The sequence below is a fragment of the Somniosus microcephalus genome, chromosome 7 (assembly GCF_052327205.1).
Source record: "Somniosus microcephalus isolate GS21.2 chromosome 7, FLI_Smic_1.0, whole genome shotgun sequence".
NCBI classification, from domain to species: Eukaryota; Metazoa; Chordata; class Chondrichthyes; order Squaliformes; family Somniosidae; genus Somniosus; species Somniosus microcephalus.
This window is the reverse complement of record NC_140993.1, coordinates 175,843,245-175,860,989: the sequence shown is the minus strand read 5'-3', so window position 1 is coordinate 175,860,989 and position 17,745 is coordinate 175,843,245. Positions and strand designations below refer to the sequence as shown.

General features: G+C 46.2%; 1 protein-coding gene across 1 annotated transcript in view; it reads left to right on the top strand.

The window, feature by feature from the left end:
• The window catches only part of pag1 (phosphoprotein membrane anchor with glycosphingolipid microdomains 1), a 162,534-nt gene that overhangs the window by 131,423 nt on the left and 13,366 nt on the right, over nucleotides 1-17,745 (top strand). The window lies entirely within an intron of this gene.

Below are 17,745 nucleotides of genomic sequence, written 5' to 3'. Positions count from 1 at the left end.
CCCCCGCAATTTCCCGAGGCTCTCCCCCCCCGGCGATTTCCCGAGGCTCTCCCCCCCCGCGATTTCCTGAGGCTCGCCCCCCCCCGCGATCTCCCGAGGCTGTGTGCTGGCGTCACGGGGGCCGTGCGCATGCGTGCCGGCGTCAAGGCGGCTGCGCAACTGGCGGCCTCTTCATTTTTTTTAAACTCATGTCACGGGGTGGCGGGCCGTGCGCATGCGTGGTTTCAAGACCGCCGGCGTGCCCCGTTGCCGGGGTAACGGGGGCCGTGCGAATGCGTGCCGTCGTCAAGGCAGCCGCGCAACTGGCGGCCTCTTTTTTTTTTTAAACTCATCTTTCGCCGATTAAATAAATAGAGAGCAGCAAAAGAGGAGGAGGGAGTAGGAGTCGCTCGGTAGGCCCATGCAAGAAGGACGGTAGATGTGAATAGGAGGCAGGGCTCGGCTGCCGGTTAACTAAGTGGCCCCTCGGGTTGGACGCAGGCCTGGTCTCAAACGAGGAGCCAACTGCCCCGCCCACCGCGTGCGCATTTGCTAAACACAATTTAAAACACAAATAAATTGTTATTTAATTCCCTAACACATCATTAAAATATTTACCTTAGTTCCCTAACACACAGAAAGTGTGGGGGAAAAAATCGTGAAAAATCAAGATGGCGGCCACTCACCTCGGTTCAGAAGGATAAGGCCCGCCCACACACGCACCGATTGGTCGACCGGTCAGGTCACCGAAGCGTAGGATTGGTCAATCGTCGAGTCACTCGACACTCAACTGTAGGACGGCACGCGCCAGGAACCCGCCGTCCGATTGGTCGACCTCGACGTCACACGGTCGCTAATGAGATGCTAATGAGCGGAACGCTGAACGTTTTTCGGATACCGCGGGCGGGATTTTTGTCCGGCCGAAACGTAAATACGCCTATGACCGGTCCGGAATCGCAAGCATTCTTTTGAGGTGACGCACGTGTCGGTACGCTCTGTAACTTTCAAACGTATAGAGAACGGACAGACAGACATCGGGACAGACAGACAGAAGAGCCGCTTTATATATATAGATACTAAACTTTGTTAATCCTTTTCTTACATGACATTTAATAATCTAACCAGTAAAACCTCATTGTAAACTAGCCAATTTCATGATTAGTGTCACCTGTGGCTCAGTGGTTAGCATTCTCACCTCTGTTAGAAATTGTGGGTTTAAGTCCCACTCCAGTGACAAAAATCTAGGCTGACTCCAGTGCAGTACTGAGGGAGTGCTGCACTATCAGAGGTGCCGTCTTTTGGATAAGATGTTAAACCGAGGCCCTGTCTGCTCTCTCAAGTGGATGTAAAAGATCCCATGGCACTATTTCGAAGAAGAGCAGAAGAGTTATTCCCAGTGTCCTGGCCAATATTTATAGCTCAATCAACATTACTAAAAACAGATTATCTGGTCAGTATCACATTGCTATTTGTGGGAGTTTGCTGTACGCAAAATGACTGCCACGTTTTCTACACTACAACAGTGACTACACTTCAAAAATTACTTCATTGGCTGTAAAGTGCTTTGAGACATTCTGAAGTCATGAAAGGCGCTATATAAATGCAAGTCTTTTCTTTTTCTTTCAACTGCAAATTAGTTCTATTCATTTTTCCAGTTATTACATGTGGTGAATTTTCATTTCTCGCATTCCTGGCGCATAGCTCTGCTTGCTGGGAGCACATTCAGTTTTATTTCCCCAGACCCTTCATGATTTTCCATCTGTTCGTTTTAGCCCAATGTAAATTTTAATTTAGTTTTAGATGAGGCCAGCTATTTGGTATGTTTGTGCCTTAAATTCTGTAATCTATATGTGGTAGCCTACAGTACGATAATGTAAGAGCAGACACTGATAAATGACAGACTTGCTCTCTTAATAAATAATAGTGGTGCAACATGTTTGAATAGGCAGTTATCTTTAATACCACTGAAGAGGAGTTTAAGTTCAGTCCAGAGACAAGTGCGAAAATGGGTCTTGATGATTGATGCTATCAGTTCCAATCAGCCCTCGTCTCATTCAGAGTAGGTATTAATCCCTATTCATAATTTGGTTCTTGTGTTTTGTACTTGAAGCTGCAAAAATTGTCACTTCATTTGATTTTTGGAATAACAACAACAACTTGTATTATATTATATTTATATAGCGCCTTTAATTAGTAAAATGCCCCAAGGCGCTTCACAGGAGTATTATAAGACAAAAAAATTTGACACCAAGCCATATAAGGAGAAATTAGGGCAGGTGACCAAAAGCTTGGTCAAAGAGGTAGGTTTTAAGGAGCGTCTTAAAGGAGGAAAGAGTGGTAGCGAGGCGGAGAGGTTTAGGCAGAGAATTCCAAGCTTAGGGTGCAGGCAACAGAAGGCACGGCCACCAGTGGTTGAACAATTATAATCAGGGATCCTCGAGGGCAGAATTAGAGAATCGCAGATATCTCGGTGGGGGGGCGGGGGCTGAAGAAGATTACAGAGATAGAGGAGGAAAGGCCATGGAGGGATTTGAAAACTAGGATGATAATTTTGAAATCGAGGCTTTGCTTAACCGGGAGCCAATGTAGGTCAGCAAGCACAGGGGTGATGGGTGAATGGGACTTGGTGCAGGTTAAGACACGGACAGCCATGTTTTGGATGACCGCAAGTTTACGTAGGGTAGAATGTGGGAAGCCAGCCAGGAGTGCGTTGGAATAGTCAAGTCTAGAGGTAACAAAGGCATGGATGAGGGTTTCAGCAGCGGATGAGCCGAGGCAAGGGCGGAGACAGGCAATGTTACAGAGGTGGAAATAGGCGGTCTTTGTTATGCTATGGATATGTGGTCGGAAGCTCATTTCAGGGTCAAATATGACACCAAGGTTGCGAACAGTGTGGTTCAGCCTCAGACAGATGTTAGGGAGAGGGATGGAATCAGTGGCTAGGAAACGGAGTTTGTGGCAGGGACCGAAAACAATGGCTTTGGCCTTCCCAATATTTAATTGGAGAAAATTTCTGCTCATCCAGAATTGTATGTTGGACAAGCAGTCTGACAATTTAGACACCATGGATGGGTCAAGAGAAGTAGTGAGGTAGAGCTGGGTGTCGTCAGCGTACATGTGGAAACTGACGCTGTGTTTTCGGATGATGTCACCAAGGGGCAACATGTAGATGAGAAATAGGAGGGGGCCTAGGATAGATCCTTGTGGGACACCAGAGATAACTATGTGGGAGCGGGAAGAGAAGCTGTTGCAGGTGATTCTCTGGCTATGATTAGATATGAATGGAGCCAGGCGAGTGCAGTCCCACCCAGCTGGACGACGGTGGAGAGGCGTTGGAGAAGGATGGAGTGGTCAACCGTGTCAAAGGCTGCAGACATGTCGAGAAGGACGAGGAGGAATAGTTTACCTTTATCTCAGTCACAAAGGAGTCATTTGTGACTTTGATGAGATCCGTTTCAGTACTATGGCAGGGGCGGAAACCTGATTGGAGGGATTCAAGCATGGAGTTGCAGGAAAGATGGGCACGAATTTGGGAGGCAACAACACGTTCAACGACTCTGGAGAGGAAAGGAAGGTTTGAGATGGGGTGGTAATTTGCAAGGACGGAGGGGTCAAGGGTTGGTTTTTTGAGGAGAGGGGTGATGACGGCAGATTTGAGGGAAAGGGGGAGAGTACCTGAGGAGAGAGAACCGTTAACAATGTCAGCCAGAAAAGGAAGTTGGATACATTTAATATATATTGAGGGGTTATGGTTGCATGTCCATAGATCCCTGAAGGTAGCAGGACAGGTAGATAAGGTGGTTAAGAAGGCATGCGGGATGCTTTCCTTTATTAGCTGAGGCATAGAATATAAAAGTGGGGAGGTTATGCTTGACCTGTATAAAACACAAGTTAGGCCACAGCTAGAATACTGTGTACAGTTCTGGTCACCACATTACAGGAAAGATGTGATTGCACTAGAGAGGGTACAGAGGAGATTTACGAGGATGTTGCCAGGACTGGAGAATATTAGCTACGAATAAAGATTGGATAGGTTGGGGTTGTTTTCTTTGTAACAGAGGAGGCTGAGGGAGACTTAATTGAGGTGTATAAAATTATGAGGGGCCTAGATAGAGTGGGTAGGAAGGACCTATTTCCCTTAGCAGAGAGGTCAATAACCGGGGGCATAGATTTAAAGTAATTGGTAGAAGGATTAGAGGAGAGTTGAAAAGAACTTTTTTCACCCAGAGGGTGGTGGTGGTCTGGAACTCATTGTCTAAAAGTGGGTAGAGGCAGAAACCCTCATCTCATTTAAAAAGTACTTGGATGTGCACTTGAATTGCTGTAGCCTACAGGGCTATGGACCAGGAGCTGGAAAGTGGGATTAGGCTGGATAGCTCTTTCGGCCGGCACAGATACGACGGGCCGTATGACCTCCTTCTGTGCTGTAATTTTCTATGATTCATAGTGGTTATGTTACTGGACTATTAATCCAGAGGCCTGGAAATATGATCCAGAGACATGAGTTCAAATCCCAACACAGCAGCTGGGGAATTTAAATTCAGATTTTTAAATAAATCTGGAATAAAAAGCTAGTATCAGTAATGGTGACCATGAAACTACCAGATTGTCGTAACAACCCACTTGGTTCACTAATGCCTTTTAGGGAAGGAATTCTGCTGTCCTTACCCAGTCTGGGCTATTTGTGACTCCAGACAACAATGTGGTCAAGTCTTAACTGCCCTCTAAATGGCCTAGCAAGCCATTCAGTTGTACCAAAACCTCTCTGAAAAACTATAATAAAAGTAAAACCAGCTGCACCACCCAGTATCGATCGAGGCACACCCAGCCCAGTCGACCCTGCAAAGTCCCCTCACTAACATTGGTGGGAGAGCTGTCCCACAGACTGACGTAGTTGTACTCTCTCCTTTCAGCCAATGTCCTAGACTCCTCCATCACCATCCCTGGATATGTCCTGTCCCACTGGCATGACAGACCCACCAGAGGTGGCAGCACAGTGGTGTACAGTCGGGAGGGAGTGGCCGTGGGAGTCCTCAACATTGACTCTGGACCCCATGAAGTCTCGTGGTATCAGGTCAAACATGGGCAAGGAAACCTCCTGCTGATTACCACCTAACGCTATCCCTCAGCTGCTGAATTAGTACTCCTCCATATTGAACACCACTTGGAAAAAGCAGTGAGGGTAACAAGGGCACAGAATGTAATCTGGGTTGGGGACTTCAGTGTCCATCACGGTGGCTCGGTAGCACCACTACTGACCGAGCTGGCCATGTCATGAAGGACATAGCTGCCAGACTGGACCTGCGGCAGGTGGTGAGAGATCCAACACGAGGGAAAAACCTACTTGACCTCATCCTCACCAATATACCTGTCGCAGATGTAGCTGTCCATGATGGTACTGGTAGGAGTGACCACCACAAAGTCCTTGTAGAGACGAAGTCCCGTCTTCACACTGAGCACATCCTCCATCGTGTTGTGTGGCACTACACCATGCTAAATGAGATAGATTCAGAACAGATCTAACAGCTCAAAACTGGGCATCCATGAGGCGCTGTGGGCCATCAGCAGCATCAGAATTGTATTCCACCACAATCTGTAACCTCATGGCCTGGCATATTTCTCACCCTACCATTACCATCAAGCCAGGGGACAAACCCTGGTTCAATGAGGAGTGTGGAAGAGCATGCCAGGAGCAGGTCCAGGCGTACCTAAAAATGAATTGCCAGCCTGGTGAAGCTACAACACAGGACTATGTGGATGCTAAACAGTGGAAGCAGCATGCGGTAGACAGAGCTAAGCTATCCCACAGCCAATGGATCAGATCAAAGCTCTGCAGTTCTGCCACATCTAGTTGTGAATGGTGGTGGACAATTGAACAACTAACGGGAGGAGGAGGCTCCATGAATATCCCCATCCTTAATAATGGCGGAGCCCAACACTTGAGCGCAAAAGACAAGGCTGAAGCATTTGCAACCATCTTCAGCCAGAAATGATAAGTGGACGATCCATCTCTGCCTCCTCCTGAGGTCCCCACCATCACAGAAGCCAGTATCTAGCCAATTCGATTCACTCCGGGTGATATCAAGAAATGGCTGAGTGCACTGGATACAGTGAAGCCTATGGGCCCCGACAACATTCCGGTTGTAGTGTTGAAGACTTGTGCTCCAGAACTAGCTGTGCCTCTAGCCAAGCTGTTCCAGAACAGCTACAACATTGGCATCTATTCGACAAAGTGGAAACTTGTCCAGGTATGTCCTGTCCACAAAAAGTAGGACAATTCTAATCCAGCCAGTTACCACCCCATCCGTCTACTCTCAATCATCAGCAAAGTGATGGAAGGTGTCATCGACAGTGCTATCTAGCAGCACTTACTCACCAATAACCTGCTCATCGATGCTCAGTTTGGGTTCCGCCAGGACCACTCGGCTCCAGACCTCATTACAGCGAAACATGGAGCTGAATTCCAGAGGTGAGGCGAGAGTGGCTGCCCTTGACATCAAGGCAGCACTTAACTGAGTGTGGCATCAAGGAACCCTAGTAAAATTGAAGTCGGGGGAAAACTGTCCACTGGCTGGAGTCATACTTAGCACAAAGGAAAGCGGTTGTGGTTGTTGGAGGCCAATCCTCTCAGCACCAGGACATCGCCATCGCCGCAGCAGTTCCTCAGGGCATTGTCCTAAGCCCAACCATCTTCAGCTGCTTCATCAATAACCTTCCCTCCATCATAAGGTCAGAAATGGGAATGTTTGATGAAAATTGCACTGTGTTCCGTTCCATTTGCAACTCCTCACAATGAAGCAGTCCGTGCCTGCATGCAGCAAGGCCTGGACAACATTCAGGCTTGAACTTCTTTTTTTTATTCGCTTATGAGATCTGGGTGTCACTGGCAAGGCCAGCATTTATTGCCTATCCCTAGTTACCCTTGAGAAGGCGGTGGTGAGCCGCCTTCTTGAACTGCTGCAGTCCGTGTGGTGAAGGTACTCCCACAGTGCTGTTAGGTAGGGAGTTCCAGGATTGTGTCTATTACAAACTCAGATACATCCTACAGAACGTCTCACTTTGCCTGGCACTTAATGACCATCTCCAAAAAGCCAATGTCGAACCACCTCCCTTTGGAATTACCATCGTCAAATCCCCCACCATCAACATCCTGGGGGGGGACACCATTGACCAGAAACTTAACTGGACCAGCCACAGACATACTGTGGCTACAAGAACAGGTCAGAGGCTGGGCATTTTGCAGCGAGTGAATCACCTGACTCCCAAAGCCTTTTCACCATTTACAAGGCACACGTCAGGAGAGTGATGGAATGCTTTCCACCTACCTGGATGAGTGCAGCTCCAACAACACTCAAGAAGCTGAACACCATCCAGGACAAAGCAGCCCGCTTGATTGGCACCCCATCCACCACCTTAAACATTCACTAACTCCACCACCGGTGTACCGTGGCTGCAGTATGTACCATCTACAAGATGCACTGCAGCAACTCACCAAGGCTTCTTCGACAGTACCTCCCAAACCTACCACCAAGGGCAGCAGGCACATGGGAACACCATCACCTCCAAGTTCCCCTCTGAGTCACACACCATCCTGACTTGGAAGTATATCGCTGTTCCTTCATTGTCGCTGGGTCAAAATCCTGGAACTCTCTCCCTAACAGCACTGTGGGAGTATCTTCACCATACGAACTGCAGCAGTTCAAGAAGGCGGCTCACCACCACCTTCTCAAAGGCAGTTAGGGTTGGGCAATAAATGCTGACCTTGCCAGTGATGTCCACATCCTATGAATGAATAAAAACATTAAAATTTTTCCCCCTGACAACTTGTCTTTCAAGTGTTGTCCTGAATTAGCTAACAAGCGGAGTAATCTGCTCTAATAATTCATTGTGCTGTACTATGTTCAAAGTATTGTAACAAATACCAGCAGGTTCACTGATTTATATTAAAATATCCAGCTTTATTCCTCTTGGCCATTTACAAGTGTATTACAGGAAACTCTTGTTTAAACGGCACCTAAATATCCGGAATTCTCTCTTAACCGGCAAAATTCATACTCCAAAAACAACACCTCAATAACCGGAAATGTTGCCGAGTCCGAGTCTCCCGCGGCGGCCAAGTTAGTCAGTGGGGGTAGTTCTCCAAACTGCCACTACTCGGCTTCTTGGCGCTGTCGGAAGTCGGAACACCTCAATAACAGGAGTCTGACTCTCCCGCGCTGCCAGTAGTCTCTTCCGATCCGCCATTTTTCTGTTAACAGTAAAACAAAACTTATACAGTAAAGTAATTAAAGAGTTATGGATTACCCTCAACTGGCAGTCCTGTACTTAATCAAGCATCTTCCACCATCCATTTAACACAACATTCTGTCGGTGAGGACCCAATTACTGTGTACTGTACATTTCTGGATTTTTTTAATTTTTGTTTGTTAAAAACCCTCTCCGTCATCTGGAATTTTTAATCAACCAGCACCATCCTGGTCCCGTCGGTGCCGGATACCAGAGAGTTCCCTGTAGTTCCCAGCTAGATACCTTAATAAAACATTTTCTGCAAAACTCTGGACTAACCTTACAAAATAAATACTAAGTTCATAAACTAATCATATTCATCTCGCAGGTTAGGATAGAGAACAGTATCCTGCCACTAATGTATCAATGTGAAGTAGATTCAGACAAACTTATACAAGAAAGTGGTAGTGTAGCACGGGAGCCAGGTTCTGATCTGACTGCTGAGCACTCTGAATAAAGTGAGGCGTTCTGCAGGATGCATCTGAGTTTGTAATAGACACAGCATAACTCTAGCTTGGTGTGAAACTGCATTTTAAAAATGCCATACTTACTTTTCAATGGCCTTAATATATTAAGAAAATCCTATCTATACATTCCTGATGGACGATCATACATCTGTCTTGTCCGTTTACAAATTCTGATTGAACTGCTATTAAATTAACGTGTATTTTCTAACAATTTATCTTATTAAAATGCTTTAATATTAATATGTACATGTACTGACGGGTATGTTCATTAATAATGTCAAGTTGGCTCAGTGCTGCCACTCTTGCCTGAGTCAGAATGTTATGAGTCAAACCCAACTGCAAGACTTGACTGCATAATCTAGGCTGACACTTCAATGGAGTACTGAGAGTACTGCACTGATCAGAGGTGCGGTCTTTCAGATGAGATGTTAAACCCAAACCCCATCTGCCTGCTCAGGTGGGTGTATAAGATCCCATGGCACTATTTGAAGACGAGCAGGTGAGTTCTCCTGGTGTTCTGGCCAACATTTATCTCTCGACTAACACTGCCAAAAAACAGATTATCTGGTCATTTATCTCAGTGCAGTTCGTGGGATCTTGTGTAGAAATTGTTGTTTGCTTACAAAACAGCTTTGGGACATCCTGAATCATAAAATATGCTATATAAATTAAAGTTCTTTCTTAAATTACCATTAAAAGTAATTTATCAGAAAGTTTGAATAAATTAAATTGCTTTGATTACAAGCCAAAATTAATTGCAATTTTTTCTATATAACATTTCTCCAAATGTCAGCCCGGAATATACTGCATGAAAGATAATCTTGTTTCTATGCAACATTGGAAACATGGTTTAGAATCCTGAGTAGAAGATTGAGTGTCTAGTATTTTTCTTAAATGCAGATCAGGTCCCTTTCTGACCACTGGAAGATGTTAAAATTATTTCTGTCAACTCCATAGTAAGTCAAATGTTTGCATCAGATGGGCTGCAGAGTGGTACTGCTGGTTAGAGTTGAGTTTGCAAACTGCCAATCTGTTCTCTAGAAACAGAAGAAGGTGTGCCACTGTGGTAAAAAATATAGTTACGTCCTTCTTTCACTTTTCCATCCTTCAATGCAGTACTGGTTTTGATTCTAAGCATATTTTTATTTAAATAAATAGTGTACTATTTTCAGCCAATCACTGTTGACCTGATAAATGCTTTGCAAGGTTATAAAAACACAATGGGCTGGATTTTGTCAATGGGGACGTGATGGAGGCGGGACTCCCACTTTTTGGGTTGTAGTCCCGCTTCCATCGATTTGTGGCCAACGCATGCGATTTTCCCTTGATTGACCTTGTTGAGCCCGCCCAGCGGGCTCAGCAGGCCAATTAAGGGACACCCGGTTACAGGTGACGTCCGGGATTGACATTTCATCTGTTAAGAGCATTTGACAGCTCTGTGAAGCTGTCAAACACTGACAATCTGACTTCTAACTTGAGTCCTTCTCCACAGACTCAGTTAGAAATCTCTCCAGAACAGAAAGCAGAATGCTGCAACTTTTGACAGCTCGCAGCCATCCTGCTTTCTGTGCCGGTGAGATAAAGGACTCCCGAGACCTGAAGGAAGGAAGCCTGCATTAGTAAGTAAAGGTAAGTAAAACTTATTTAAACACTTTACACACACCAAACACACTTACCTCTGCACTCATGCACCCATCACTCATCTGAACACCGGACATCTCGAACCCTCCAAGCCCTTCAGCCCGACGCTCCACCTCGCTAACTTGGCGTGGTTTGGAGCCGTCGGGAAGCCCACACTTCAGGGCTAAAAATAGGGATTAGGCCAAAAACTGCCTGTTAACTACCAGTTAATTGGCACTAATCCCCTTCCCGCCTTGGGGAGCCGGCTCCCAGCACAGGTCGGGTACCCGCCACCTGGGAAACGGGCATGGAGGCGGGAAGGGTTCGTGCCCCCCGATTCTGCAATTTTAATACCCCACACACCTCCATTCCCGCCTCCACAGCCCTGGGAAATTCGAGCCCAATATATTTCTATTACAACAGCTGAAGGATCCTAGCTTCAGAAAAAACAAAACATGACATTTTGAAGAAATGTGCATCATAACATCAGCAATATTGCATCTGAAAATCAGCACTATCATCTTGGTTACAGGAGGCAGGTGATTTTTTTTCCCCAAATGCCGTCATTTCCTATAATACATTTTCGTATCTCCTTCTTTGCCCACTTCTGATTGGCTTTAAATTACTGCATCATCTAGAAGTTGTCATGTATAAGTAAAGAAAGACGCTGCATCGGAATTAAAGCTTTGCAGACTATCAAAATGGCAGGTAGCGTTCTTGAAAAGTTAGAGCATCCAATAAGCAATATGTTTGTTTGTCCAGGGTGTTTATTGGATAACTATTAGCTTTATATCTTTACATTTCTTTTCACTTAACTACAAAGATAATTCAATATTATTTGAATTAGTTGTTTGACCCAAACAGGTATCAAATGACTTCCAGTGTTAAACCTCAACTAATGGTTTCAACCACCACCCTGTAGACTGGCTGGGAAACAACAAAAAAATTGTGCTCATAACTGTACTCTCCTTAGGAGGTCAAGAAAGAACAAGAGTAGGCCATTCAGCCCCTTGAGCAGAGTTCTAGGAGGCTTGTAGGACTGGAGGAAGTTACAGAGATAGGTAGGGTGAGGTCAAGAAGGGACTGTAACACATGGATGGGAATCTTAAATTGGAGGCGTTGGGGAACCAGTGTAGGTCAGCGAGCACGTTGGTGATGAATGAGCGAGACTTGGTTCAGGTTAAGATATGGAGTTTGTGACAGGGATCGAAGATGATGGCTTCGGCCTTCCCAATGTTTAACTGGAGGAAATTGCAGCCCATCCAGGACTGGATGCTGGAGAAGCAGGCTTACAATACAGGGACAAGAGAGGTGGTGGAGAAGTAGAGCTGGGTGTCATCAGCATACATGTGGAACATGTCACCATGTCTTTGGATGATGTCGCCAATGGGCAGCACGTAGATGAGGAAGAGGAGGGGGCCAAAGATAGATCCTGGGGAGACTCCAGAGATGATAGTGCAAGAGCAGCAAGAGAAGCCATTGTTCATGATGCTCTGGCTATGATTGGATGGGTGAAAGAAGAAACAAGCAAGAGCACCGCCACTCAGCTGGACAATGGAAGAGTGACTTTGGAGGAGGATGGTGTAGTTGGGCTATGTTAAAGGCTGCAGAGAGTTCAAGAAGGATGACTAAAAATTAGTTTTAATTGACTGAGGGCTGTAATAAAATTAGCATTAGCACTAAATTGGTAGCTGGAGACTTGAGTAAGATCCAAGTCAATAAAGCACCTGGGCCAGAAGGGAGCCACCCAAAGGTTTTTAAAGACATCGATGACGTGCTAGCAACGTCACTGGCATAAATAGTTTGGAATTTTCTAGAAAAGGGTAATATAGGATAACTGGAGAAGGGCAAATATAATGGGCCAAATTTTGCTGGAGTGGGGCATCATGTTAGTTAGTTAGTTAGACTTGTTTGTGCATGTTTAGGTTTTAAATTTTTTGCCCACAAAGTTGCTGGAAGGGTGAGCTGATAATGGCGCAGTGAGGGCAACAGGACATCTGGGATCTTGATGAACAATAGGACAAACAGTGTATCTCCTTAACCAATGAGATTAAAGGATTGAGAAATAAACAGACAAAGGACTGAGAAGGAGGGTGAATTAGAGTGGGTGAATTCAATTTCAAATCAGGTACAGAAAGAGAAATAAAGGGAGGGAAATAAGGATTGGATTAAGAGAGTGAGAAAAAAAAGACAAAGGAAAAGTAAGAATAAAAATTTTAAATGTGGCATTTTTAAAATCTCCTAAAACAATTCACAACAAGAAGAAATGAGACTCCACACTTATACTAATTTACTTTCCGGGTAAGAGAGATTGGCAGTCATTAACATTTATCACACCGTCAAAAAGGTATTTGCGCTGTTAATTACAAGACTTAACTTTTAATGGGAAATTAACATGCAAATGCAGCAACTTCATGAAACTCACGGGGCGGTTAAGCGTGAGATTCTGTTTTCACAAAACTAACAGTGGTGCAGCACAAAGCAGCCAGCAATTTGTGGCGATTCGCAATTCACGGAGTATCTCTTCCTCTCTACAAGTTGCTGGAGGATTTGCGCATTAATATCGGCGTGCATCGTTCACACCAATGTTCCCTCTTTCTTGGTACGTGGCCCATTCAAATTTCCGCACATGCGCAGTCTTTCCCCTTGCAAAGCCGTTGAGCAACCTGCGCGGGACCTCCAGACTGCGCGGCCATACAGGTTAACGGGAACATCGATTCACACGCTGTTATTTGTTCAGCAAAATATGGCCAAGTGACTTATTTAAAAAAGAGGATTGGGAGGAATCCAGGTAATAAAACTCTGGAATCAATTGTTCAGGACATCAATTGTTCAGGACAAAGTAGTAGAACACTTCAAGAAATATAAATTAGTAGGAAAACATCAGTTCAGATTTACAAATGGGAAGCTATGCCAGAGAAATTTAATAGAATTTTTTGATAAAGTAACACAGATGTGGATAAGGACAAGAACACATAACGTAAGAATTAGGAGCAGGCGTAGGCCTTACGGCCCCTCGAGCCTGCTCTGCCATTCAATAAGATCATGGCTGATCTTCGACCTCAACTCCACTTTCCTGCCCGATCCCCATATCCCTTGATTCCCCTAGAGTCCAAGGGGGCTAAATTCGGTTGATTTGCGTCCCCGTTAGTGCCCTAAGGGCGCTAACGGGGCACAAATCAACTAGCGCCTAGGCGTGGCGCTGCTAACACCTCCCGTGAAATTCAGCGGGAGGTTAGTGGTGGCGCTAACCGTTAGTGCCGCGCCGCCGGCGATGATGTCATCACCGTGCGCGGTGCCCCGCTCGCGCCCCAGCTGTATATTGGGTGGCACCCCCCGACATACTGCCGGATGCTATGTCTGCTGGGGTCAGGGGAACCTACCTGCGGCCGGGGTGGCGCTAGTTAAAGGGGAGGCCATTTTTGTTGCTGGCCGCCTGCCAGCACCTGCCCCCGTTGCTGTCCCCGGCCCCCGTGAGGCCCTCCCTCGGGGTGCCGGCTGCTCTCCGTGAGTGCCGGCTCTCCTGATCCCTGGTGGCCCAGCTGGGCCCCGGCTCATGCTGCGGCAGGCCCCTCCCCTTTAAGAAGGGGAGGAAGGCCTGCAGTACCACGGCGCGATGTGCCGCAGAGCCGCAATATTGGCTCACAGCGTCCCAAGAGGGATGCGGGGCGCTTCCAGTAGCGCCCCTCCTCTCTCGGGGCGCTACCTGGGAAATCAGCAGCGGGGGCGCTAACTTTTTCAGGGCGCTAAAAACCCCAAAAAATCTATCCATCTCCACCTTGAATATACTCAAAGACTCAACATCCACAGCCCTTTGGGCTGGGGAATTCCAAAGACACTCAACCCTCTGAGTGAAGACATGTGATATGCTAACATTTTTGTAAAGATATTCCTAAGATACCAGTGGCAAAATGAAGCATGTTTAATTTTAGTTTTGTAGAGATTCCTTTAATTCAGTCACAATAAATAAGCAGCTAAAAAAAAAATCACCGAACAAAATTGATGCAGATGTTGCAAGGACTGTTCTGTTTGGTCTCCAAGCAGATAGCTTCAGGGAGGAGCGAAGCCATACAATTCAAACAGATACAACTGTGATCTGTTCAGTTATGTGTATGATGAATAGATCCTTTGCAATTTAGCTGACAATTATTCAAACTCACAAAGCATTGGCAAGTATTTGGAGGGTATTTAATGAGCCTATGCTATTCAAATCAATGTGTCAAGCCAGTTTGTAACTTTCAAAGGGATTAATTAGAGCAGTTGATAAGAATGTAAGAAAAGAATAACTGCATATATAAAAGTCAATAATAAAAATATAGTTTAGAATAGATATTCTGAACCATTTATTACATCTCTTTCTAATATATATTGTACTATTATTACTGTTTATTTATCTGTGTGTTCATCTTCTGGTAAATTAATATGGTAGTTAAAGCCTAAATTGAATTCTGGTGTTGTGATAGTCTGCCACTTCTTGGAAGATGCAAGCAGAATCCCGTGGATTCAACAGAGGTTTTCTGCTTGTTTCCCTGAGTACGCTATCAAAATTCATCTAGATTTCATCAGAACCATTAAAAAAAACTCTTGAGGTTGTAGAGAACCAAGACTTGCCTATGAGAGGTTGTTGAGGCAAGTAGCTTAGATTTATTCATGGAAAAATTGGGCAATTATTTTGGGAAAAAACCATGCAATCAGATACAACTGTTTGGGACTTTTTGAACTGATGGGGGTAGATTTTTAACTTGTCGCTTGGATGTAAAACCATCATTGCGGATTGGCCACCCATTACAGAAATTGCGCCATTTTTGAAAAGTTCATTTATGGGATGGTGGGCCTCACTGGCAATGCCAGCATTTATTGCCCATCCCTAATTGCACTTGAGAAGGTGGTGGTGAGCCACCTTCTTGAACCGCTGCAGTCCATGTGGTGAAGGTACTCCCACAGTGCTGTTAGGGAGTTCCAGGATTTCGACCCAGGATGGTGTGTGACTCAGAGAGGAATTTGGAGGTGGTGGTGTTCCCTTGCGCCTGCTCATCTTGTCCTTCTAGGTGGAAGAGGTCGTGGGTTTGGGAGGTGCTGCTGAAGAAGCCTTGGCGAGTTGCTGCAGTGCATCTTGTAGATGGTACACACTGCAGCCACCGTACACCGGTGGTGGAGGGAATGAATGTTTAAGGTGGTAGATGGGGTGCCAAACAAGCGGGCTGCTTTGTCCTGGATGTTGTTGAGCTTCTTGAGTGTTGTTGGAGCTGCACTCATCCAGGCAAGTGGAGATTATTTCATCACACTCCTTACTTGTGACTTGTAGGTGGTAGAAAGGCTTTGGGGAGTCAGGAGGCGAGACACTAGCCACAGAATACCTAGCCTCCGACCTGCTCGTGTTGCCGTAGTATTTATGTGGCTGGTCCAGTTAAGTTTCTGGTCAATGGTGACCCCCAGGATGTGGATGGTGGGGGATTTGCTGATGGTAATGCCATTGAATGTCAAGGGGCGGTGGTTAGACTCTTGCTTGTTGGAGATAGTCATTGCCTGGCACTTCTGTGACGCGAATGTTACCTGCCACTTATCAGCCCAAGACTGAACGTCGTCCAGGTCTTGTTGCATGCAGACATGGACTGCTTCATTATCTGAGGAGCTGTGAATGGCATTGGAACACTGTGCAGTCATCAGCGAACATCCCCATTTCTGACCTAATGTTAGAGGAAAGGTCATTGATGAAGCAGCTGAAGATGGTTGGGCCTAGGACACTGCCCTGAGGATCTCCTGCAGCGATGTCCTGGGGCTGTGATGATTGACCTTCAATCACCACAACCATTTTCCTTTGTGCTAGGTATGACTCCAGCCAGTGGAGAGTTCCCCCCCCCCCCCCCGATTTCCACTGACTTCAGTTTTACTTGGGCTCCTTGATGCCACACTCGGTAAAATATTGCCTTGATGTCAAGGGCAGTCACTCTCACCTTACCTCTGGAATTCAGCTCCTTTGTCCATATTTGGACCAAGGCTGTAATGAGGTCAGGAGCAGAGTGGTCTTGGCGGAACCCAAACTAGGCATCAGTGAGCAGGTTATTGGTGAGTAAGTGGCACATGATAGCACTGTTGATGACACCTTCCATCACTTTGCGGATGATTGAGAGTAGACTGATGGGGCGGTAATTGGCCGGATTGGATTTGTCCTGGTTTTTGTGGACAGGAGATACCTGGGCAGTTTTCCACATTGTTGGATAGATGCCAGTTTTGTAGCTGTACTGGAACAGCTTGGCTAGAGGCGCAGCTAGTTCTGAAGCACAAGTCTTCAGCACAATAGCCGGGATGTTGTCAGGGCCCATGGCCTTTGCTGTATCCAGTGCGCTGAGCCATTTCTTGATATCACGTGGAGTGAATCAAATTGGCTGAAGACTGGCTTCTGTGATGGTGGGGACCTCAGGAGAAGGCCGATATGCATCATCCACTCTGCACTTCTGGCTGAAGATGGTTGCAAATGCTTCAGCCTTGTCATTTGCACTCTTGTGCTGGGCTCCACCTTCATTGAGGATGGGGATATTCATGGAGCCTCCGCCTCCCGTTAGTTGTTTAATGGTCCACCACCATTCACGACTGGATGTGGCAGGACTGCAGAGCTTTGATCTGATCCGTTGATTGTGGGATCGCTTAGCCCTGTCTATAGCATGCTGCTTCTGCTTTTTAGCATGCATGTAGTCCTGTGTTGCAGCTTCCCCAGGTTGGCACCTCATTTTTAGGTAAGCTTGTTGCTGCTCCTGGCATGCTCTTCTACACTCGTCGTTGAACCAGGGTTGGTCCCCTGGCTTGATGGCAATGGTAGAGTGAGGGATATGCTGGGCCATGAGGTTACAGATTGTGGTGGAATACAATTCTGCTGCTGCTAATGGCCCACAGTGCTTCATGGATGCCCAGTTTTGAGCTGCTGGATCTGTTCTGAATCTATCCCATTTAGCACGGTGGTAGTGCTACACCACGTCATGGAGGGTGTTCTCAGTGTGAAGATGGGACTTCGTCTCCACAATGACTGTGCAGTGGTCACTGCTACCAATACTGTCATGGAAGATGCATCTGCGACAGGTAGATTGATGAGGACGAGTTCGAGTAGGTTTTTCCCTCGTGTTGGATCTCTCACCACCTGTCGCAGGCCCAGACTGGCAGTTATGTCCTTCAGGACTTGGTCAGTAGTGGTGCTACTGAGCCACTCTTGGTGATGGACATTCAAGTCCCCCACCCAGAGTACATTCTGTGCCCTTGCTACTCTCAGTGCTTCTTCCAAGTGGTGTTCAACATGGCGGAGTACTGATTCATCAGCTGAGGGAGGGCGGTAGGTGGTAATCAACAGGAGGTTTCCTCGCCCATGCTTGACCTGAAGCCATGAGACTTCATGGGGTCCAGA